The sequence below is a fragment of the Oryzias latipes genome, chromosome 1 (assembly GCF_053564925.1).
Source record: "Oryzias latipes strain Hd-rR chromosome 1, Olatipes_Hd-rR_3.1".
Classification (NCBI taxonomy): domain Eukaryota; kingdom Metazoa; phylum Chordata; class Actinopteri; order Beloniformes; family Adrianichthyidae; genus Oryzias; species Oryzias latipes.
Window position 1 is genome coordinate 3435461 of NC_136237.1, and position 19349 is coordinate 3454809.

General features: G+C 41.6%; 36 non-coding genes across 36 annotated transcripts; 16 read left to right on the plus strand and 20 right to left on the minus strand.

Annotated features, from left to right (window-relative positions):
• The first annotated feature begins 59 nt into the window (after nt 1–59).
• Nucleotides 60–131, plus strand: trnae-uuc (transfer RNA glutamic acid (anticodon UUC)). Its single transcript has one exon. It is a non-coding gene; the product is annotated as a tRNA-Glu (tRNA).
• A 313-nt stretch (nt 132–444) lies between these two features.
• Nucleotides 445–515, minus strand: trnag-gcc (transfer RNA glycine (anticodon GCC)). Its single transcript has one exon. It is a non-coding gene; the product is annotated as a tRNA-Gly (tRNA).
• An 878-nt stretch (nt 516–1393) lies between these two features.
• trnag-ucc (transfer RNA glycine (anticodon UCC)) lies at nt 1394–1464 on the minus strand. The gene has a single exon. It is a non-coding gene; the product is annotated as a tRNA-Gly (tRNA).
• A 193-nt stretch (nt 1465–1657) lies between these two features.
• Nucleotides 1658–1729, plus strand: trnae-uuc (transfer RNA glutamic acid (anticodon UUC)). Its single transcript has one exon. It is a non-coding gene; the product is annotated as a tRNA-Glu (tRNA).
• A 313-nt stretch (nt 1730–2042) lies between these two features.
• On the minus strand, nt 2043–2113 carry trnag-gcc (transfer RNA glycine (anticodon GCC)). The gene has a single exon. It is a non-coding gene; the product is annotated as a tRNA-Gly (tRNA).
• An 851-nt stretch (nt 2114–2964) lies between these two features.
• On the minus strand, nt 2965–3035 carry trnag-ucc (transfer RNA glycine (anticodon UCC)). The gene has a single exon. It is a non-coding gene; the product is annotated as a tRNA-Gly (tRNA).
• A 193-nt stretch (nt 3036–3228) lies between these two features.
• trnae-uuc (transfer RNA glutamic acid (anticodon UUC)) lies at nt 3229–3300 on the plus strand. The gene has a single exon. It is a non-coding gene; the product is annotated as a tRNA-Glu (tRNA).
• A 313-nt stretch (nt 3301–3613) lies between these two features.
• On the minus strand, nt 3614–3684 carry trnag-gcc (transfer RNA glycine (anticodon GCC)). Its single transcript has one exon. It is a non-coding gene; the product is annotated as a tRNA-Gly (tRNA).
• Nucleotides 3685–4535: 851 nt separating this feature from the next.
• On the minus strand, nt 4536–4606 carry trnag-ucc (transfer RNA glycine (anticodon UCC)). The gene has a single exon. It is a non-coding gene; the product is annotated as a tRNA-Gly (tRNA).
• Nucleotides 4607–4799: 193 nt separating this feature from the next.
• Nucleotides 4800–4871, plus strand: trnae-uuc (transfer RNA glutamic acid (anticodon UUC)). Its single transcript has one exon. It is a non-coding gene; the product is annotated as a tRNA-Glu (tRNA).
• Nucleotides 4872–5184: 313 nt separating this feature from the next.
• On the minus strand, nt 5185–5255 carry trnag-gcc (transfer RNA glycine (anticodon GCC)). Its single transcript has one exon. It is a non-coding gene; the product is annotated as a tRNA-Gly (tRNA).
• Nucleotides 5256–5717: 462 nt separating this feature from the next.
• trnae-cuc (transfer RNA glutamic acid (anticodon CUC)) lies at nt 5718–5789 on the plus strand. The gene has a single exon. It is a non-coding gene; the product is annotated as a tRNA-Glu (tRNA).
• Nucleotides 5790–6133: 344 nt separating this feature from the next.
• On the minus strand, nt 6134–6204 carry trnag-ucc (transfer RNA glycine (anticodon UCC)). The gene has a single exon. It is a non-coding gene; the product is annotated as a tRNA-Gly (tRNA).
• A 193-nt stretch (nt 6205–6397) lies between these two features.
• trnae-uuc (transfer RNA glutamic acid (anticodon UUC)) lies at nt 6398–6469 on the plus strand. Its single transcript has one exon. It is a non-coding gene; the product is annotated as a tRNA-Glu (tRNA).
• Nucleotides 6470–7704: 1235 nt separating this feature from the next.
• trnag-ucc (transfer RNA glycine (anticodon UCC)) lies at nt 7705–7775 on the minus strand. Its single transcript has one exon. It is a non-coding gene; the product is annotated as a tRNA-Gly (tRNA).
• A 578-nt stretch (nt 7776–8353) lies between these two features.
• On the minus strand, nt 8354–8424 carry trnag-gcc (transfer RNA glycine (anticodon GCC)). Its single transcript has one exon. It is a non-coding gene; the product is annotated as a tRNA-Gly (tRNA).
• Nucleotides 8425–8886: 462 nt separating this feature from the next.
• On the plus strand, nt 8887–8958 carry trnae-cuc (transfer RNA glutamic acid (anticodon CUC)). The gene has a single exon. It is a non-coding gene; the product is annotated as a tRNA-Glu (tRNA).
• Nucleotides 8959–9951: 993 nt separating this feature from the next.
• trnag-gcc (transfer RNA glycine (anticodon GCC)) lies at nt 9952–10022 on the minus strand. The gene has a single exon. It is a non-coding gene; the product is annotated as a tRNA-Gly (tRNA).
• A 462-nt stretch (nt 10023–10484) lies between these two features.
• Nucleotides 10485–10556, plus strand: trnae-cuc (transfer RNA glutamic acid (anticodon CUC)). The gene has a single exon. It is a non-coding gene; the product is annotated as a tRNA-Glu (tRNA).
• A 345-nt stretch (nt 10557–10901) lies between these two features.
• On the minus strand, nt 10902–10972 carry trnag-ucc (transfer RNA glycine (anticodon UCC)). The gene has a single exon. It is a non-coding gene; the product is annotated as a tRNA-Gly (tRNA).
• Nucleotides 10973–11165: 193 nt separating this feature from the next.
• trnae-uuc (transfer RNA glutamic acid (anticodon UUC)) lies at nt 11166–11237 on the plus strand. Its single transcript has one exon. It is a non-coding gene; the product is annotated as a tRNA-Glu (tRNA).
• A 313-nt stretch (nt 11238–11550) lies between these two features.
• On the minus strand, nt 11551–11621 carry trnag-gcc (transfer RNA glycine (anticodon GCC)). Its single transcript has one exon. It is a non-coding gene; the product is annotated as a tRNA-Gly (tRNA).
• Nucleotides 11622–12499: 878 nt separating this feature from the next.
• On the minus strand, nt 12500–12570 carry trnag-ucc (transfer RNA glycine (anticodon UCC)). Its single transcript has one exon. It is a non-coding gene; the product is annotated as a tRNA-Gly (tRNA).
• Nucleotides 12571–12763: 193 nt separating this feature from the next.
• Nucleotides 12764–12835, plus strand: trnae-uuc (transfer RNA glutamic acid (anticodon UUC)). The gene has a single exon. It is a non-coding gene; the product is annotated as a tRNA-Glu (tRNA).
• A 313-nt stretch (nt 12836–13148) lies between these two features.
• trnag-gcc (transfer RNA glycine (anticodon GCC)) lies at nt 13149–13219 on the minus strand. Its single transcript has one exon. It is a non-coding gene; the product is annotated as a tRNA-Gly (tRNA).
• A 462-nt stretch (nt 13220–13681) lies between these two features.
• trnae-cuc (transfer RNA glutamic acid (anticodon CUC)) lies at nt 13682–13753 on the plus strand. The gene has a single exon. It is a non-coding gene; the product is annotated as a tRNA-Glu (tRNA).
• Nucleotides 13754–14629: 876 nt separating this feature from the next.
• trnae-cuc (transfer RNA glutamic acid (anticodon CUC)) lies at nt 14630–14701 on the plus strand. Its single transcript has one exon. It is a non-coding gene; the product is annotated as a tRNA-Glu (tRNA).
• A 344-nt stretch (nt 14702–15045) lies between these two features.
• trnag-ucc (transfer RNA glycine (anticodon UCC)) lies at nt 15046–15116 on the minus strand. Its single transcript has one exon. It is a non-coding gene; the product is annotated as a tRNA-Gly (tRNA).
• A 193-nt stretch (nt 15117–15309) lies between these two features.
• Nucleotides 15310–15381, plus strand: trnae-uuc (transfer RNA glutamic acid (anticodon UUC)). Its single transcript has one exon. It is a non-coding gene; the product is annotated as a tRNA-Glu (tRNA).
• A 313-nt stretch (nt 15382–15694) lies between these two features.
• trnag-gcc (transfer RNA glycine (anticodon GCC)) lies at nt 15695–15765 on the minus strand. Its single transcript has one exon. It is a non-coding gene; the product is annotated as a tRNA-Gly (tRNA).
• A 462-nt stretch (nt 15766–16227) lies between these two features.
• trnae-cuc (transfer RNA glutamic acid (anticodon CUC)) lies at nt 16228–16299 on the plus strand. The gene has a single exon. It is a non-coding gene; the product is annotated as a tRNA-Glu (tRNA).
• A 344-nt stretch (nt 16300–16643) lies between these two features.
• On the minus strand, nt 16644–16714 carry trnag-ucc (transfer RNA glycine (anticodon UCC)). Its single transcript has one exon. It is a non-coding gene; the product is annotated as a tRNA-Gly (tRNA).
• Nucleotides 16715–16907: 193 nt separating this feature from the next.
• Nucleotides 16908–16979, plus strand: trnae-uuc (transfer RNA glutamic acid (anticodon UUC)). Its single transcript has one exon. It is a non-coding gene; the product is annotated as a tRNA-Glu (tRNA).
• A 313-nt stretch (nt 16980–17292) lies between these two features.
• Nucleotides 17293–17363, minus strand: trnag-gcc (transfer RNA glycine (anticodon GCC)). The gene has a single exon. It is a non-coding gene; the product is annotated as a tRNA-Gly (tRNA).
• A 462-nt stretch (nt 17364–17825) lies between these two features.
• On the plus strand, nt 17826–17897 carry trnae-cuc (transfer RNA glutamic acid (anticodon CUC)). Its single transcript has one exon. It is a non-coding gene; the product is annotated as a tRNA-Glu (tRNA).
• Nucleotides 17898–19189: 1292 nt separating this feature from the next.
• Nucleotides 19190–19260, minus strand: trnag-ucc (transfer RNA glycine (anticodon UCC)). Its single transcript has one exon. It is a non-coding gene; the product is annotated as a tRNA-Gly (tRNA).
• Between the last annotated feature and the right edge of the window lie 89 nt (nt 19261–19349).

Sequence of the window (19349 nt, forward strand, 5' to 3'; positions counted from 1 at the left end):
CTATGACATCCCCTATGCTACCAATGCCAACTCTCTTGAAGCATTTCCACAGGAGAATTTCCCTGATGGTCTAATGGCTAGGATTTGGTGCTTTCACCGCCACGGTCCGGGTTCAATTCCCGGTCAGCGAATCCTCTATGTTCAAAAGGAAACTGGCCAGAAACACTAGTTTAACCTACAATGACACACATCCTGAACCATTTTTCAAAGAGAGACCAACCTTGCGTGTTGACCACATCCTAAAGAAGATAACCCAATGAATGAAAGCATCTCTCAGCATTGAATGATTTCTCTTACAAGATGAAAACGCCAGCATTTCTGTAGTGTGAGCTAAGTTTTCCTTGTCTTAGATCGACATTGGGCTTTTTACGTTGACACTCTACATGTTTTAATGAAATACTTTGACACAAGAAGGTTACTGAACATAACAAAAACAGCAATCAATGCATTGGCTGGGAATTGAACCCAGGTCAACTGCATGGCAAGCAGCTATGCTACCACTATACCACCAATGCCCACACAAGTGATGCTACCCCCACATTAAAGGTAGAATCTCCCAGCCTGTGCAAATTTCTGCAGGGAAGAGTTCCCGCCTCTAGTCCAAGAGCCCATCATTGTTGCACAGTGGCACAAGCCATTTACTTGCCCATGTATATGTTTATGCAGTAATTAATGTGCATTTGAACTATCAGCCCAGGAGTACTAGCAGCATGTGTGGGGCAGAGTTACCTGATCCATCTGGACATCTGTTTGACTTTTTAAAGTAGACACATGTTGCAGTCAAGAAGACAAACATCCCAATGGCAGCAAGATGAACAACACAACAAACTGAAGAAATTTGATACAGTAAAAATAAATGGGCACTGTTCCAAAAATCAGAAATATCTACAACAAGGCCACATCAAAATTGCAGTCTTTTGCAACGTATGCTAATTCTTGTAGTCTGTTAAAAATGTTGTTTGCTTCATGCAGGAATTTCCCTCATGGTCTAATGGCTAGGATTTGGCGCTCTCACCGCCACGGTCTGGGTTCAATTCCCGGTCAGGGAATCCACCATGTTTAAAGGAGAACTCACCTGAAACCCTAGTTTAGCCTATGCACATAATGACACACATTATAAACCACTTTTCAATAGAGACTTATCTATGACTTGAACCAACCTTGTCATTTGAACACATTCTAAACAAGGGATTCCAAGAGAAGCAAACATTTCTCAGCATTGAATGATTTCTCTGGCAATATAGACATGAAAATGGAAAATTCGACACTTCAGTAGTGTGTGGGCTATGTTTTCCATGTCTTGGATCAACATTAGACATTACAGGTTGACATTTTACAGGTTTTATTTGAATAATATTTAGCATGAAGTTTAATTCTCAAAAACACTAATCAATGCATTGGCTGGGAATTGAACCCAGGTCAACTGCTTGGAAGGCAGCTATGCTACCACTATACCACCAATGCCCACTGTGTCAAAAGGACACCGCATTAAAACTAGAATGTCTAAGACTGTGCAAAGTTGTGCAAGGAAGAGTCCCCACATCCAGTCCAAGAACCCATCATTGTTGCACAGTAGCCCAAGCCATTCACCCGCCCAGCTATGACATCCCCTATGCTACCAATGCCAACTCTCTTGAAGCATTTCCACAGGAGAATTTCCCTGATGGTCTAATGGCTAGGATTTGGCGCTTTCACCGCCACGGTCCGGGTTCAATTCCCGGTCAGGGAATCCTCTATGTTCAAAAGGAAACTGGCATGAAACACTAGTTTAACCTACAATGACACACATCCTGAACCATTTTTCAAAGAGAGACCAACCTTGCGTGTTGACCACATCCTAAAGAAGATAACCCAATAAATGAAAGCATCTCTCAGCATTGAATGATTTCTCTTACAAGACGAAAACGCCAGCATTTCTGTAGTGTGAGCTAAGCTTTCCTTGTCATAGATCGACATTGGGCTTTTTACGTTGACACTCTACATGTTTTAATGAAATACTTTGACACAAGAAGGTTACTGAACATAACAAAAACAGCAATCAATGCATTGGCTGGGAATTGAACCCAGGTCAACTGCATGGCAAGCAGCTATGCTACCACTATACCACCAATGCCCACACAAGTGATGCTACCCCCACATTAAAGGTAGAATCTCCCAGCCTGTGCAAATTTCTGCAGGGAAGAGTTCCCGCCTCTAGTCCAAGAGCCCATCATTGTAGCACAGTGGCACAAGCCATTTACTTGCCCATGTATATGTTTATGCAGTAATTAATGTGCATTTGAACTATCAGCCCAGGAGTACTAGCAGCATGTGTGGGGCAGAGTTACCTGATCCATCTGGACATCTGTTTGACTTTTTAAAGTAGACACATGTTGCAGTCAAGAAGACAAACATCCCAATGGCAGCAAGATGAACAACACAACAAACTGAAGAAATTTGCTACAGTAAAAATAAATGGGCACTGTTCCAAAAATCAGAAATATCTACAACAAGGCCACATCAAAATTGCAGTCTTTTGCAACGTATGCTAATTCTTGTAGTCTGTTAAAAATGTTGTTTGCTTCATGCAGGAATTTCCCTCATGGTCTAATGGCTAGGATTTGGCGCTCTCACCGCCACAGTCCGGGTTCAATTCCCGGTCAGGGAATCCACCCTAGTTTAGCCTATGCACATAATGACACACATTATAAACCACTTTTCAATACAGACTTATCTAAGACTTGAACCAACCTTGTCATTTGAACACATTCTAAACAAGGGATTCCAAGAGAAGCAAATATTTCTCAGCATTTGAATGATTTCTCTGGCAATATAGACATGAAGATGGAAAATTCGACACTTCAGTAGTGTGTGGGCTATGTTTTCCATGTCTTGGATCAACATTAGACATTACAGGTTGACATTTTACAGGTTTTATTTCAATAATATTTAGCATGAAGTTTAATTCTCAAAAACTCTAATCAATGCATTGGCTGGGAATTGAACCCAGGTCAACTGCTTGGAAGGCAGCTATGCTACCACTATACCACCAATGCCCACTGTGTCAAAAGGACACCGCATTAAAACTAGAATGTCTAAGACTGTGCAAAGTTGTGCAAGGAAGAGTCCCCACATCCAGTCCAAGAACCCATCATTGTTGCACAGTAGCCCAAGCCATTCACCCGCCCAGCTATGACATCCCCTATGCTACCAATGCCAACTCTCTTGAAGCATTTCCACAGGAGAATTTCCCTGATGGTCTAATGGCTAGGATTTGGTGCTTTCACCGCCACGGTCCGGGTTCAATTCCCGGTCAGCGAATCCTCTATGTTCAAAAGGAAACTGGCCAGAAACACTAGTTTAACCTACAATGACACACATCCTGAACCATTTTTCAAAGAGAGACCAACCTTGCGTGTTGACCACATCCTAAAGAAGATAACCCAATGAATGAAAGCATCTCTCAGCATTGAATGATTTCTCTTACAAGATGAAAACGCCAGCATTTCTGTAGTGTGAGCTAAGCTTTCCTTGTCATAGATCGACATTGGGCTTTTTACGTTGACACTCTACATGTTTTAATGAAATACTTTGACACAAGAAGGTTACTGAACATAACAAAAACAGCAATCAATGCATTGGCTGGGAATTGAACCCAGGTCAACTGCATGGCAAGCAGCTATGCTACCACTATACCACCAATGCCCACACAAGTGATGCTACCCCCACATTAAAGGTAGAATCTCCCAGCCTGTGCAAATTTCTGCAGGGAAGAGTTCCCGCCTCTAGTCCAAGAGCCCATCATTGTTGCACAGTGGCACAAGCCATTTACTTGCCCATGTATATGTTTATGCAGTAATTAATGTGCATTTGAACTATCAGCCCAGGAGTACTAGCAGCATGTGTGGGGCAGAGTTACCTGATCCATCTGGACATCTGTTTGACTTTTTAAAGTAGACACATGTTGCAGTCAAGAAGACAAACATCCCAATGGCAGCAAGATGAACAACACAACAAACTGAAGAAATTTGCTACAGTAAAAATAAATGGGCACTGTTCCAAAAATCAGAAATATCTACAACAAGGCCACATCAAAATTGCAGTCTTTTGCAACGTATGCTAATTCTTGTAGTCTGTTAAAAATGTTGTTTGCTTCATGCAGGAATTTCCCTCATGGTCTAATGGCTAGGATTTGGCGCTCTCACCGCCACAGTCCGGGTTCAGTTCCCGGTCAGGGAATCCACCCTAGTTTAGCCTATGCACATAATGACACACATTATAAACCACTTTTCAATAGAGACTTATCTAAGACTTGAACCAACCTTGTCATTTGAACACATTCTAAACAAGGGATTCCAAGAGAAGCAAATATTTCTCAGCATTTGAATGATTTCTCTGGCAATATAGACATGAAGATGGAAAATTCGACACTTCAGTAGTGTGTGGGCTATGTTTTCCATGTCTTGGATCAACATTAGACATTACAGGTTGACATTTTACAGGTTTTATTTCAATAATATTTAGCATGAAGTTTAATTCTCAAAAACTCTAATCAATGCATTGGCTGGGAATTGAACCCAGGTCAACTGCTTGGAAGGCAGCTATGTTACCACTATACCACCAATGCCCACTGTGTCAAAAGGACACCGCATTAAAACTAGAATGTCTAAGACTGTGCAAAGTTGTGCAAGGAAGAGTCCCCACATCCAGTCCAAGAACCCATCATTGTTGCACAGTAGCCCAAGCCATTCACCCGCCCAGCTATGACATCCCCTATGCTACCAATGCCAACTCTCTTGAAGCATTTCCACAGGAGAATTTCCCTGATGGTCTAATGGCTAGGATTTGGTGCTTTCACCGCCACGGTCCGGGTTCAATTCCCGGTCAGCGAATCCTCTATGTTCAAAAGGAAACTGGCCAGAAACACTAGTTTAACCTACAATGACACACATCCTGAACCATTTTTCGAAGAGAGACCAACCTTGCGTGTTGACCACATCCTAAAGAAGATAACCCAATGAATGAAAGCATCTCTCAGCATTGAATGATTTCTCTTACAAGATGAAAACGCCAGCATTTCTGTAGTGTGAGCTAAGCTTTCTTTGTCATAGATCGACATTGGGCTTTTTACGTTGACACTCTACATGTTTTAATGAAATACTTTGACACAAGAAGGTTACTGAACATAACAAAAACAGCAATCAATGCATTGGCTGGGAATTGAACCCAGGTCAACTGCATGGCAAGCAGCTATGCTACCACTATACCACCAATGCCCACACAAGTGATGCTACCCCCACATTAAAGGTAGAATCTCCCAGCCTGTGCAAATTTCTGCAGGGAAGAGTTCCCGCCTCTAGTCCAAGAGCCCATCATTGTTGCACAGTGGCACAAGCCATTTACTTGCCCATGTATATGTTTATGCAGTAATTAATGTGCATTTGAACTATCAGCCCAGGAGTACTAGCAGCATGTGTGGGGCAGAGTTACCTGATCCATCTGGACATCTGTTTGACTTTTTAAAGTAGACACATGTTGCAGTCAAGAAGACAAACATCCCAATGGCAGCAAGATGAACAACACAACAAACTGAAGAAATTTGCTACAGTAAAAATAAATGGGCACTGTTCCAAAAATCAGAAATATCTACAAGAAGGCCACATCAAAATTGCAGTCTTTTGCAACGTATGCTAATTCTTGTAGTCTGTTAAAAATGTTGTTTGCTTCATGCAGGCATTTCCCTCATGGTCTAATGGCTAGGATTTGGCGCTCTCACCGCCACGGTCCGGGTTCAATTCCCGGTCAGGGAATCCACCATGTTTATAGGAGAACTCACCTGAAACCCTAGTTAAGCCTATGCACATAATGACACACATTATAAACCACTTTTCAATAGAGACTTATCTAAGACTTGAACCAACCTTGTCATTTGAACACATTCTAAACAAGGGATTCCAAGAGAAGCAAACATTTCTCAGCATTGAATGATTTCTCTGGCAATATAGACATGAAGATGGAAAATTCGACACTTCAGTAGTGTGTGGGCTATGTTTTCCATGTCTTGGATCAACATTAGACATTACAGGTTGACATTTTACAGGTTTTATTTCAATAATATTTAGCATGAAGTTTAATTCTCAAAAACACTAATCAATGCATTGGCTGGGAATTGAACCCAGGTCAACTGCTTGGAAGGCAGCTATGCTACCACTATACCACCAATGCCCACTGTGTCAAAAGGACACCGCATTAAAACTAGAATGTCTAAGACTGTGCAAAGTTGTGCAAGGAAGAGTCCCCACATCCAGTCCAAGAACCCATCATTGTTGCACAGTAGCCCAAGCCATTCACCCGCCCAGCTATGACATCCCCTATGCCACCAATGCCAACTCTCTTGAAGCATTTCCACAGGAGAATTTCCCTGATGGTCTAATGGCTAGGATTTGGCGCTTTCACCGCCACGGTCCGGGTTCAATTCCCGGTCAGGGAATCCTGTATGTTCAAAAGGAAACTGGCATGAAACACTAGTTTAACCTACAATGACACACATCCTGAACCATTTTTCAAAGAGAGACCAACCTTGCGTGTTGACCACATCCTAAAGAAGATAACCCAATAAATGAAAGCATCTCTCAGCATTGAATGATTTCTCTTACAAGACGAAAACGCCAGCATTTCAGTAGTGTGAGCTAAGCTTTCCTTGTCATAGATCGACATTGGGCTTTTTACGTTGACACTCTACATGTTTTAATGAAATACTTTGACACAAAAAGGTTACTCAACATAACAAAAACAGCAATCAATGCATTGGCTGGGAATTGAACCCAGGTCAACTGCATGGCAAGCAGCTATGCTAACACTATACCACCAATGCCCACACAAGTGATGCTACCCCCACATTAAAGGTAGAATCTTCCAGCCTGTGCAAATTTCTGCAGGGAAGAGTTCCCGCCTCTAGTCCAAGAGCCCATCATTGTTGCACAGTGGCACAAGCCATTTACTTGCCCATGTATATGTTTATGCAGTAATTAATGTGCATTTGAACTATCAGCCCAGGAGTACTAGCAGCATGTGTGGGGCAGAGTTACCTGATCCATCTGGACATCTGTTTGACTTTTTAAAGTAGACACATGTTGCAGTCAAGAAGACAAACATCCCAATGGCAGCAAGATGAACAACACAACAAACTGAAGAAATTTGCTACAGTAAAAATAAATGGGCAATGTTCCAAAAATCTGAAATATCTACAACAAGGCCACATCAAAATTGCAGTCTTTTGCAACGTATGCTAATTCTTGTAGTCTGTTAAAAATGTTGTTTGCTTCATGCAGGAATTTCCCTCATGGTCTAATGGCTAGGATTTGGCGCTCTCACCGCCACAGTCCGGGTTCAATTCCCGGTCAGGGAATCCACCCTAGTTTAGCCTATGCACATAATGACACACATTATAAACCACTTTTCAATAGAGACTTATCTAAGACTTGAACCAACCTTGTCATTTGAACACATTCTAAACAAGGGATTCCAAGAGAAGCAAATATTTCTCAGCATTTGAATGATTTCTCTGGCAATATAGACATGAAGATGGAAAATTCGACACTTCAGTAGTGTGTGGGCTATGTTTTCCATGTCTTGGATCAACATTAGACATTACAGGTTGACATTTTACAGGTTTTATTTCAATAATATTTAGCATGAAGTTTAATTCTCAAAAACACTAATCAATGCATTGGCTGGGAATTGAACCCAGGACAACTGCTTGGAAGGCAGCTATGCTACCACTATACCACCAATGCCCACTGTGTCAAAAGGACACCGCATTAAAACTAGAATGTCTAAGACTGTGCAAAGTTGTGCAAGGAAGAGTCCCCACATCCAGTCCAAGAACCCATCATTGTTGCACAGTAGCCCAAGCCATTCACCCGCCCAGCTATGACATCCCCTATGCTACCAATGCCAACTCTCTTGAAGCATTTCCACAGGAGAATTTCCCTGATGGTCTAATGGCTAGGATTTGGTGCTTTCACCGACACGGTCCGGTTTCAATTCCCGGTCAGGGAATCCTCTATGTTCAAAAGGAAACTGGCATGAAACACTAGTTTAACCTACAATGACACACATCCTGAACCATTTTTCAAAGAGAGACCAACCTTGCGTGTTGACCACATCCTAAAGAAGATAACCCAATGAATGAAAGCATCTCTCAGCATTGAATGATTTCTCTTACAAGACGAAATCGCCAGCATTTCAGTAGTGTGAGCTAAGCTTTCCTTGTCATAGATCGACATTGGGCTTTTTACGTTGACACTCTACATGTTTTAATGAAATACTTTGACACAAGAAGGTTACTGAACATAACAAAAACAGCAATCAATGTATTGGCTGGGAATTGAACCCAGGTCAACTGCATGGCAAGCAGCTATGCTACCACTATACCACCAATGCCCACACAAGTGATGCTACCCCCACATTAAAGGTAGAATCTCCCAGCCTGTGCAAATTTCTGCAGGGAAGAGTTCCCGCCTCTAGTCCAAGAGCCCATCATTGTTGCACAGTGGCACAAGCCATTTACTTGCCCATGTATATGTTCATGCAGTAATTAATGTGCATTTGAACTATCAGCCCAGGAGTACTAGCAGCATGTGTGGGGCAGAGTTACCTGATCCATCTGGACATCTGTTTGACTTTTTAAAGTAGACACATGTTGCAGTCAAGAAGACAAACATCCCAATGGCAGCAAGATGAACAACACAATAAACTGAAGAAATTTGCTACAGTAAAAATAAATGGGCACTGTTCCAAAAATCAGAAATATCTACAACAAGGCCACATCAAAATTGCAGTCTTTTGCAACGTATGCTAATTCTTGTAGTCTGTTAAAAATGTTGTTTGCTTCGTGCAGGAATTTCCCTGATGGTCTAATGGCTAGGATTTGGTGCTCTCACCGCCACGGTCCGGGTTCAATTCCCGGTCAGCGAATCCACCATGTTTAAAGGAGAACTCACCTGAAACCTTAGTTTAGCCTATGCACATAATGACACACATTATAAACCACTTTTCAATAGAGACTTATCTAAGACTTGAACCAACCTTGTCATTTGAACACATTCTAAACAAGGGATTCCAAGAGAAGCAAACATTTCTCAGCATTGAATGATTTCTCTGGCAATATAGACATGAAGATGGAAAATTCGACACTTCAGTAGTGTGTGGGCTATGTTTTCCATGTCTTGGATCAACATTAGACATTACAGGTTGACATTTTACAGGTTTTATTTGAATAATATTTAGCATGAAGTTTAATTCTCAAAAACACTAATCAATGCATTGGCTGGAAATTGAACCCAGGTCAACTGCTTGGAAGGCAGCTATGCTACCACTATATCACCAATGCCCACTATGTCAAAAGGACACCGCATTAAAACTAGAATGTCTAAGACTGTGCAAAGTTGTGCAAGGAAGAGTCCCCACATCCAGTCCAAGAGCCCATCATTGTTGCACAGTGGCACAAGCCATTCACCCGCCCAGCTATGACATCCCCTATGCTACCAATGCCAACTCTCTTGAAGCATTTCCACAGGAGAATTTCCCTGATGGTCTAATGGCTAGGATTTGGCGCTTTCACCGACACGGTCCGGTTTCAATTCCCGGTCAGGGAATCCTCTATGTTCAAAAGGAAACTGGCATGAAACACTAGTTTAACCTACAATGACACACATCCTGAACCATTTTTCAAAGAGAGACCAACCTTGCGTGTTGACAACATCCTAAACAAGATAACCCAATGAATGAAAGCATCTCTCAGCATTGAATGATTTCTCTTACAAGACGAAAACGCCAGCATTTCTGTAGTGTGAGCTAAGCTTTCCTTGTCATAGATCGACATTGGGCTTTTTACGTTGACACTCTACATGTTTTAATGAAATACTTTGACACAAGAAGGTTACTGAACATAACAAAAACAGCAATCAATGCATTGGCTGGGAATTGAACCCAGGTCAACTGCATGGCAAGCAGCTATGCTACCACTATACCACCAATGCCCACACAAGTGATGCTACCCCCACATTAAAGGTAGAATCTCCCAGCCTGTGCAAATTTCTGCAGGGAAGAGTTCCCGCCTCTAGTCCAAGAGCCCATCATTGTTGCACAGTGGCACAAGCCATTTACTTGCCCATGTATATGTTTATGCAGTAATTAATGTGCATTTGAACTATCAGCCCAGGAGTACTAGCAGCATGTGTGGGGCAGAGTTACCTGATCCATCTGGACATCTGTTTGACTTTTTAAAGTAGACACATGTTGCAGTCAAGAAGACAAACATCCCAATGGCAGCAAGATGAACAACACAATAAACTGAAGAAATTTGCTACAGTAAAAATAAATGGGCACTGTTCCAAAAATCAGAAATATCTACAACAAGGCCACATCAAAATTGCAGTCTTTTGCAACGTATGCTAATTCTTGTAGTCTGTTAAAAATGTTGTTTGCTTCATGCAGGCATTTCCCTGATGGTCTAATGGCTAGGATTTGGCGCTCTCACCGCCACGGTCCGGGTTCAATTCCCGGTCAGGGAATCCACCATGTTTAAAGGAGAACTCACCTAAAACCCTAGTTTAGCCTATGCACATAATGACACACATTATAAACCACTTTTCAATAGAGACTTATCTAAGACTTGAACCAACCTTGTCATTTGAACACATTCTAAACAAGGGATTCCAAGAGAAGCAAATATTTCTCAGCATTTGAATGATTTCTCTGGCAATATAGACATGAAGATGGAAAATTCGACACTTCAGTAGTGTGTGGGCTATGTTTTCCATGTCTTGGATCAACATTAGACATTACAGGTTGACATTTTACAGGTTTTATTTCAATAATATTTAGCATGAAGTTTAATTCTCAAAAACTCTAATCAATGCATTGGCTGGGAATTGAACCCAGGTCAACTGCTTGGAAGGCAGCTATGCTACCACTATACCACCAATGCCCACTGTGTCAAAAGGACACCGCATTAAAACTAGAATGTCTAAGACTGTGCAAAGTTGTGCAAGGAAGAGTCCCCACATCCAGTCCAAGAACCCATCATTGTTGCACAGTAGCCCAAGCCATTCACCCGCCCAGCTATGACATCCCCTATGCTACCAATGCCAACTCTCTTGAAGCATTTCCACAGGAGAATTTCCCTGATGGTCTAATGGCTAGGATTTGGTGCTTTCACCGCCACGGTCCGGGTTCAATTCCCGGTCAGCGAATCCTCTATGTTCAAAAGGAAACTGGCCAGAAACACTAGTTTAACCTACAATGACACACATCCTGAACCATTTTTCAAAGAGAGACCAACCTTGCGTGTTGACCACATCCTAAAGAAGATAACCCAATGAATGAAAGCATCTCTCAGCATTGAATGATTTCTCTTACAAGATGAAAACGCCAGCATTTCTGTAGTGTGAGCTAAGCTTTCCTTGTCATAGATCGACATTGGGCTTTTTACGTTGACACTCTACATGTTTTAATGAAATACTTTGACACAAGAAGGTTACTGAACATAACAAAAACAGCAATCAATGCATTGGCTGGGAATTGAACCCAGGTCAACTGCATGGCAAGCAGCTATGCTACCACTATACCACCAATGCCCACACAAGTGATGCTACCCCCACATTAAAGGTAGAATCTCCCAGCCTGTGCAAATTTCTGCAGGGAAGAGTTCCCGCCTCTAGTCCAAGAGCCCATCATTGTTGCACAGTGGCACAAGCCATTTACTTGCCCATGTATATGTTTATGCAGTAATTAATGTGCATTTGAACTATCAGCCCAGGAGTACTAGCAGCATGTGTGGGGCAGAGTTACCTGATCCATCTGGACATCTGTTTGACTTTTTAAAGTAGACACATGTTGCAGTCAAGAAGACAAACATCCCAATGGCAGCAAGATGAACAACACAACAAACTGAAGAAATTTGCTACAGTAAAAATAAATGGGCACTGTTCCAAAAATCAGAAATATCTACAACAAGGCCACATCAAAATTGCAGTCTTTTGCAACGTATGCTAATTCTTGTAGTCTGTTAAAAATGTTGTTTGCTTCATGCAGGAATTTCCCTCATGGTCTAATGGCTAGGATTTGGCGCTCTCACCGCCACGGTCTGGGTTCAATTCCCGGTCAGGGAATCCACCATGTTTAAAGGAGAACTCACCTGAAACCCTAGTTTAGCCTATGCACATAATGACACACATTATAAACCACTTTTCAATAGAGACTTATCTAAGACTTGAACCAACCTTGTCATTTGAACACATTCTAAACAAGGGATTCCAAGAGAAGCAAACATTTCTCAGCATTGAATGATTTCTCTGGCAATATAGACATGAAGATGGAAAATTAGACACTTCAGTAGTGTGTGGGCTATGTTTTCCATGTCTTGGATCAACATTAGACATTACAGGTTGACATTTTACAGGTTTTATTTGAATAATATTTAGCATGAAGTTTAATTCTCAAAAACACTAATCAATGCATTGGCTGGGAATTGAACCCAGGTCAACTGCTTGGAAGGCAGCTATGCTACCACTATACCACCAATGCCCACTGTGTCAAAAGGACACCGCATTAAAACTAGAATGTCTAAGACTGTGCAAAGTTGTGCAAGGAAGAGTCCCCACATCCAGTCCAAGAACCCATCATTGTTGCACAGTAGCCCAAGTCATTCACCCGCCCAGCTATGACATCCCCTATGCTACCAATGCCAACTCTCTTGAAGCATTTCCACAGGAGAATTTCCCTGATGGTCTAATGGCTAGGATTTGGTGCTTTCACCGCCACGGTCCGGGTTCAATTCCCGGTCAGCGAATCCTCTATGTTCAAAAGGAAACTGGCCAGAAACACTAGTTTAACCTACAATGACACACATCCTGAACCATTTTTCAAAGAGAGACCAACCTTGCGTGTTGACCACATCCTAAAGAAGATAACCCAATGAATGAAAGCATCTCTCAGCATTGAATGATTTCTCTTACAAGATGAAAACGCCAGCATTTCTGTAGTGTGAGCTAAGCTTTCCTTGTCATAGATCGACATTGGGCTTTTTACGTTGACACTCTACATGTTTTAATGAAATACTTTGACACAAGAAGGTTACTGAACATAACAAAAACAGCAATCAATGCATTGGCTGGGAATTGAACCCAGGTCAACTGCATGGCAAGCAGCTATGCTACCACTATACCACCAATGCCCACACAAGTGATGCTACCCCCACATTAAAGGTAGAATCTCCCAGCCTGTGCAAATTTCTGCAGGGAAGAGTTCCCGCCTCTAGTCCAAGAGCCCATCATTGTTGCACAGTGGCACAAGCCATTTACTTGCCCATGTATATGTTTATGCAGTAATTAATGTGCATTTGAACTATCAGCCCAGGAGTACTAGCAGCATGTGTGGGGCAGAGTTACCTGATCCATCTGGACATCTGTTTGACTTTTTAAAGTAGACACATGTTGCAGTCAAGAAGACAAACATCCCAATGGCAGCAAGATGAACAACACAACAAACTGAAGAAATTTGCTACAGTAAAAATAAATGGGCACTGTTCCAAAAATCAGAAATATCTACAACAAGGCCACATCAAAATTGCAGTCTTTTGCAACGTATGCTAATTCTTGTAGTCTGTTAAAAATGTTGTTTGCTTCATGCAGGAATTTCCCTGATGGTCTAATGGCTAGGATTTGGTGCTCTCACCGCCACGGTCCGGGTTCAATTCCCGGTCAGCGAATCCACCATGTTTAAAGGAGAACTCACCTGAAACCTTAGTTTAGCCTATGCACATAATGACACACATTATAAACCACTTTTCAATAGAGACTTATCTAAGACTTGAACCAACCTTGTCATTTGAACACATTCTAAACAAGGGATTCCAAGAGAAGCAAACATTTCTCAGCATTGAATGATTTCTCTGGCAATATAGACATGAAGATGGAAAATTCGACACTTCAGTAGTGTGTGGGCTATGTTTTCCATGTCTTGGATCAACATTAGACATTACAGGTTGACATTTTACAGGTTTTATTTGAATAATATTTAGCATGAAGTTTAATTCTCAAAAACACTAATCAATGCATTGGCTGGAAATTGAACCCAGGTCAACTGCTTGGAAGGCAGCTATGCTACCACTATATCACCAATGCCCACTATGTCAAAAGGACACCGCATTAAAACTAGAATGTCTAAGACTGTGCAAAGTTGTGCAAGGAAGAGTCCCCACATCCAGTCCAAGAGCCCATCATTGTTGCACAGTGGCACAAGCCATTTACTTGCCCATGTATATGTTTATGCAGTAATTAATGTGCATTTGAACTATCAGCCCAGGAGTACTAGCAGCATGTGTGGGGCAGAGTTACCTGATCCATCTGGACATCTGTTTGACTTTTTAAAGTAGACACATGTTGCAGTCAAGAAGACAAACATCCCAATGGCAGCAAGATGAACAACACAACAAACTGAAGAAATTTGCTACAGTAAAAATAAATGGGCACTGTTCCAAAAATCAGAAATATCTACAACAAGGCCACATCAAAATTGCAGTCTTTTGCAACGTATGCTAATTCTTGTAGTCTGTTAAAAATGTTGTTTGCTTCATGCAGGCATTTCCCTGATGGTCTAATGGCTAGGATTTGGCGCTCTCACCGCCACGGTCCGGGTTCAATTCCCGGTCAGGGAATCCACCATGTTTATAGGAGAACTCACCTGAAACCCTAGTTAAGCCTATGCACATAATGACACACATTATAAACCACTTTTCAATAGAGAGTTATCTAAGACTTGAACCAACCTTGTCATTTGAACACATTCTAAACAAGGGATTCCAAGAGAAGCAAACATTTCTCAGCATTGAATGATTTCTCTGGCAATATAGACATGAAGATGGAAAATTCGACACTTCAGTAGTGTGTGGGCTATGTTTTCCATGTCTTGGATCAACATTAGACATTACAGGTTGACATTTTACAGGTTTTATTTCAATAATATTTAGCATGAAGTTTAATTCTCAAAAACTCTAATCAATGCATTGGCTGGGAATTGAACCCAGGTCAACTGCTTGGAAGGCAGCTATGCTACCACTATACCACCAATGCCCACTGTGTCAAAAGGACACCGCATTAAAACTAGAATGTCTAAGACTGTGCAAAGTTGTGCAAGGAAGAGTCCCCACATCCAGTCCAAGAACCCATCATTGTTGCACAGTAGCCCAAGCCATTCACCCGCCCAGCTATGACATCCCCTATGCTACCAATGCCAACTCTCTTGAAGCATTTCCACAGGAGAATTTCCCTGATGGTCTAATGGCTAGGATTTGGTGCTTTCACCGCCACGGTCCGGGTTCAATTCCCGGTCAGCGAATCCTCTATGTTCAAAAGGAAACTGGCCAGAAACACTAGTTTAACCTACAATGACACACATCCTGAACCATTTTTCAAAGAGAGACCAACCTTGCGTGTTGACCACATCCTAAAGAAGATAACCCAATGAATGAAAGCATCTCTCAGCATTGAATGATTTCTCTTACAAGATGAAAACGCCAGCATTTCTGTAGTGTGAGCTAAGCTTTCCTTGTCATAGATCGACATTGGGCTTTTTACGTTGACACTCTACATGTTTTAATGAAATACTTTGACACAAGAAGGTTACTGAACATAACAAAAACAGCAATCAATGCATTGGCTGGGAATTGAACCCAGGTCAACTGCATGGCAAGCAGCTATGCTACCACTATACCACCAATGCCCACACAAGTGATGCTACCCCCACATTAAAGGTAGAATCTCCCAGCCTGTGCAAATTTCTGCAGGGAAGAGTTCCCGCCTCTAGTCCAAGAGCCCATCATTGTTGCACAGTGGCACAAGCCATTTACTTGCCCATGTATATGTTTATGCAGTAATTAATGTGCATTTGAACTATCAGCCCAGGAGTACTAGCAGCATGTGTGGGGCAGAGTTACCTGATCCATCTGGACATCTGTTTGACTTTTTAAAGTAGACACATGTTGCAGTCAAGAAGACAAACATCCCAATGGCAGCAAGATGAACAACACAACAAACTGAAGAAATTTGCTACAGTAAAAATAAATGGGCACTGTTCCAAAAATCAGAAATATCTACAACAAGGCCACATCAAAATTGCAGTCTTTTGCAACGTATGCTAATTCTTGTAGTCTGTTAAAAATGTTGTTTGCTTCATGCAGGAATTTCCCTGATGGTCTAATGGCTAGGATTTGGTGCTCTCGCCGCCACGGTCCGGGTTCAATTCCCGGTCAGGGAATCCACCATGTTTAAAGGAGAACTCACCTGAAACCTTAGTTTAGCCTATGCACATAATGACACACATTATAAACCACTTTTCAATAGAGACTTATCTAAGACTTGAACCAACCTTGTCATTTGAACACATTCTAAACAAGGGATTCCAAGAGAAGCAAACATTTCTCAGCATTGAATGATTTCTCTGGCAATATAGACATGAAGATGGAAAATTCGACACTTCAGTAGTGTGTGGGCTATGTTTTCCATCTCTTGGATCAACATTAGACATTACAGGTTGACATTTTACAGGTTTTATTTGAATAATATTTAGCATGAAGTTTAATTCTCAAAAACACTAATCAATGCATTGGCTGGGAATTGAACCCAGGTCAACTGCTTGGAAGGCAGCTATGCTACCACTATACCACCAATGCCCACTGTGTCAAAAGGACACCGCATTAAAACTAGAATGTCTAAGACTGTGCAAAGTTGTGCAAGGAAGAGTCCCCACATCCAGTCCAAGAACCCATCATTGTTGCACAGTAGCCCAAGTCATTCACCCGCCCAGCTATGACATCCCCTATGCTACCAATGCCAACTCTCTTGAAGCATTTCCACAGGAGAATTTCCCTGATGGTCTAATGGCTAGGATTTGGTGCTTTCACCGCCACGGTCCGGGTTCAATTCCCGGTCAGCGAATCCTCTATGTTCAAAAGGAAACTGGCCAGAAACACTAGTTTAACCTACAATGACACACATCCTGAACCATTTTTCAAAGAAAGACCAACCTTGCGTGTTGACCACATCCTAAAGAAGATAACCCAATGAATGAAAGCATCTCTCAGCATTGAATGATTTCTCTTACAAGATGAAAACGCCAGCATTTCTGTAGTGTGAGCTAAGCTTTCCTTGTCATAGATCGACATTGGGCTTTTTACGTTGACACTCTACATGTTTTAATGAAATACTTTGACACAAGAAGGTTACTGAACATAACAAAAACAGCAATCAATGCATTGGCTGGGAATTGAACCCAGGTCAACTGCATGGCAAGCAGCTATGCTACCACTATACCACCAATGCCCACACAAGTGATGCTACCCCCACATTAAAGGTAGAATCTCCCAGCCTGTGCAAATTTCTGCAGGGAAGAGTTCCCGCCTCTAGTCCAAGAGCCCATCATTGTTGCACAGTGGCACAAGCCATTTACTTGCCCATGTATATGTTTATGCAGTAATTAATGTGCATTTGAACTATCAGCCCAGGAGTACTAGCAGCATGTGTGGGGCAGAGTTACCTGATCCATCTGGACATCTGTTTGACTTTTTAAAGTAGACACATGTTGCAGTCAAGAAGACAAACATCCCAATGGCAGCAAGATGAACAACACAACAAACTGAAGAAATTTGCTACAGTAAAAATAAATGGGCACTGTTCCAAAAATCAGAAATATCTACAACAAGGCCACATCAAAATTGCAGTCTTTTGCAACGTATGCTAATTCTTGTAGTCTGTTAAAAATGTTGTTTGCTTCATGCAGGAATTTCCCTGATGGTCTAATGGCTAGGATTTGGTGCTCTCACCGCCACGGTCCGGGTTCAATTCCCGGTCAGCGAATCCACCATGTTTAAAGGAGAACTCACCTGAAACCTTAGTTTAGCCTATGCACATAATGACACACATTATAAACCACTTTTCAATAGAGACTTATCTAAGACTTGAACCAACCTTGTCATTTGAACACATTCTAAACAAGGGATTCCAAGAGAAGCAAACATTTCTCAGCATTGAATGATTTCTCTGGCAATATAGACATGAAGATGGAAAATTCGACACTTCAGTAGTGTGTGGGCTATGTTTTCCATGTCTTGGATCAACATTAGACATTACAGGTTGACATTTTACAGGTTTTATTTGAATAATATTTAGCATGAAGTTTAATTCTCAAAAACACTAATCAATGCATTGGCTGGAAATTGAACCCAGGTCAACTGCTTGGAAGGCAGCTATGCTACCACTATATCACCAATGCCCACTATGTCAAAAGGACACCGCATTAAAACTAGAATGTCTAAGACTGTGCAAAGTTGTGCAAGGAAGAGTCCCCACATCCAGTCCAAGAGCCCATCATTGTTGCACAGTGGCACAAGCCATTTACTTGCCCATGTATATGTTTATGCAGTAATTAATGTGCATTTGAACTATCAGCCCAGGAGTACTAGCAGCATGTGTGGGGCAGAGTTACCTGATCCATCTGGACATCTGTTTGACTTTTTAAAGTAGACACATGTTGCAGTCAAGAAGACAAACATCCCAATGGCAGCAAGATGAACAACACAACAAACTGAAGAAATTTGCTACAGTAAAAATAAATGGGCACTGTTCCAAAAATCAGAAATATCTACAACAAGGCCACATCAAAATTGCAGTCTTTTGCAACGTATGCTAATTCTTGTAGTCTGTTAAAAATGTTGTTTGCTACATGCAGGAATTTCCCTCATGGTCTAATGGCTAGGATTTGGCGCTCTCACCGCCACGGTCTGGGTTCAATTCCCGGTCAGGGAATCCACCATGTTTAAAGGAGAACTCACCTGAAACCCTAGTTTAGCCTATGCACATAATGACACACATTATAAACCACTTTTCAATAGAGACTTATCTATGACTTGAACCAACCTTGTCATTTGAACACATTCTAAACAAGGGATTCCAAGAGAAGCAAACATTTCTCAGCATTGAATGATTTCTCTGGCAATATAGACATGAAGATGGAAAATTCGACACTTCAGTAGTGTGTGGGCTATGTTTTCCATGTCTTGGATCAACATTAGACATTACAGGTTGACATTTTACAGGTTTTATTTGAATAATATTTAGCATGAAGTTTAATTCTCAAAAACACTAATCAATGCATTGGCTGGGAATTGAACCCAGGTCAACTGCTTGGAAGGCAGCTATGCTACCACTATACCACCAATGCCCACTGTGTCAAAAGGACACCGCATTAAAACTAGAATGTCTAAGACTGTGCAAAGTTGTGCAAAGAAGAGTCCCCACATCCAGTCCAAG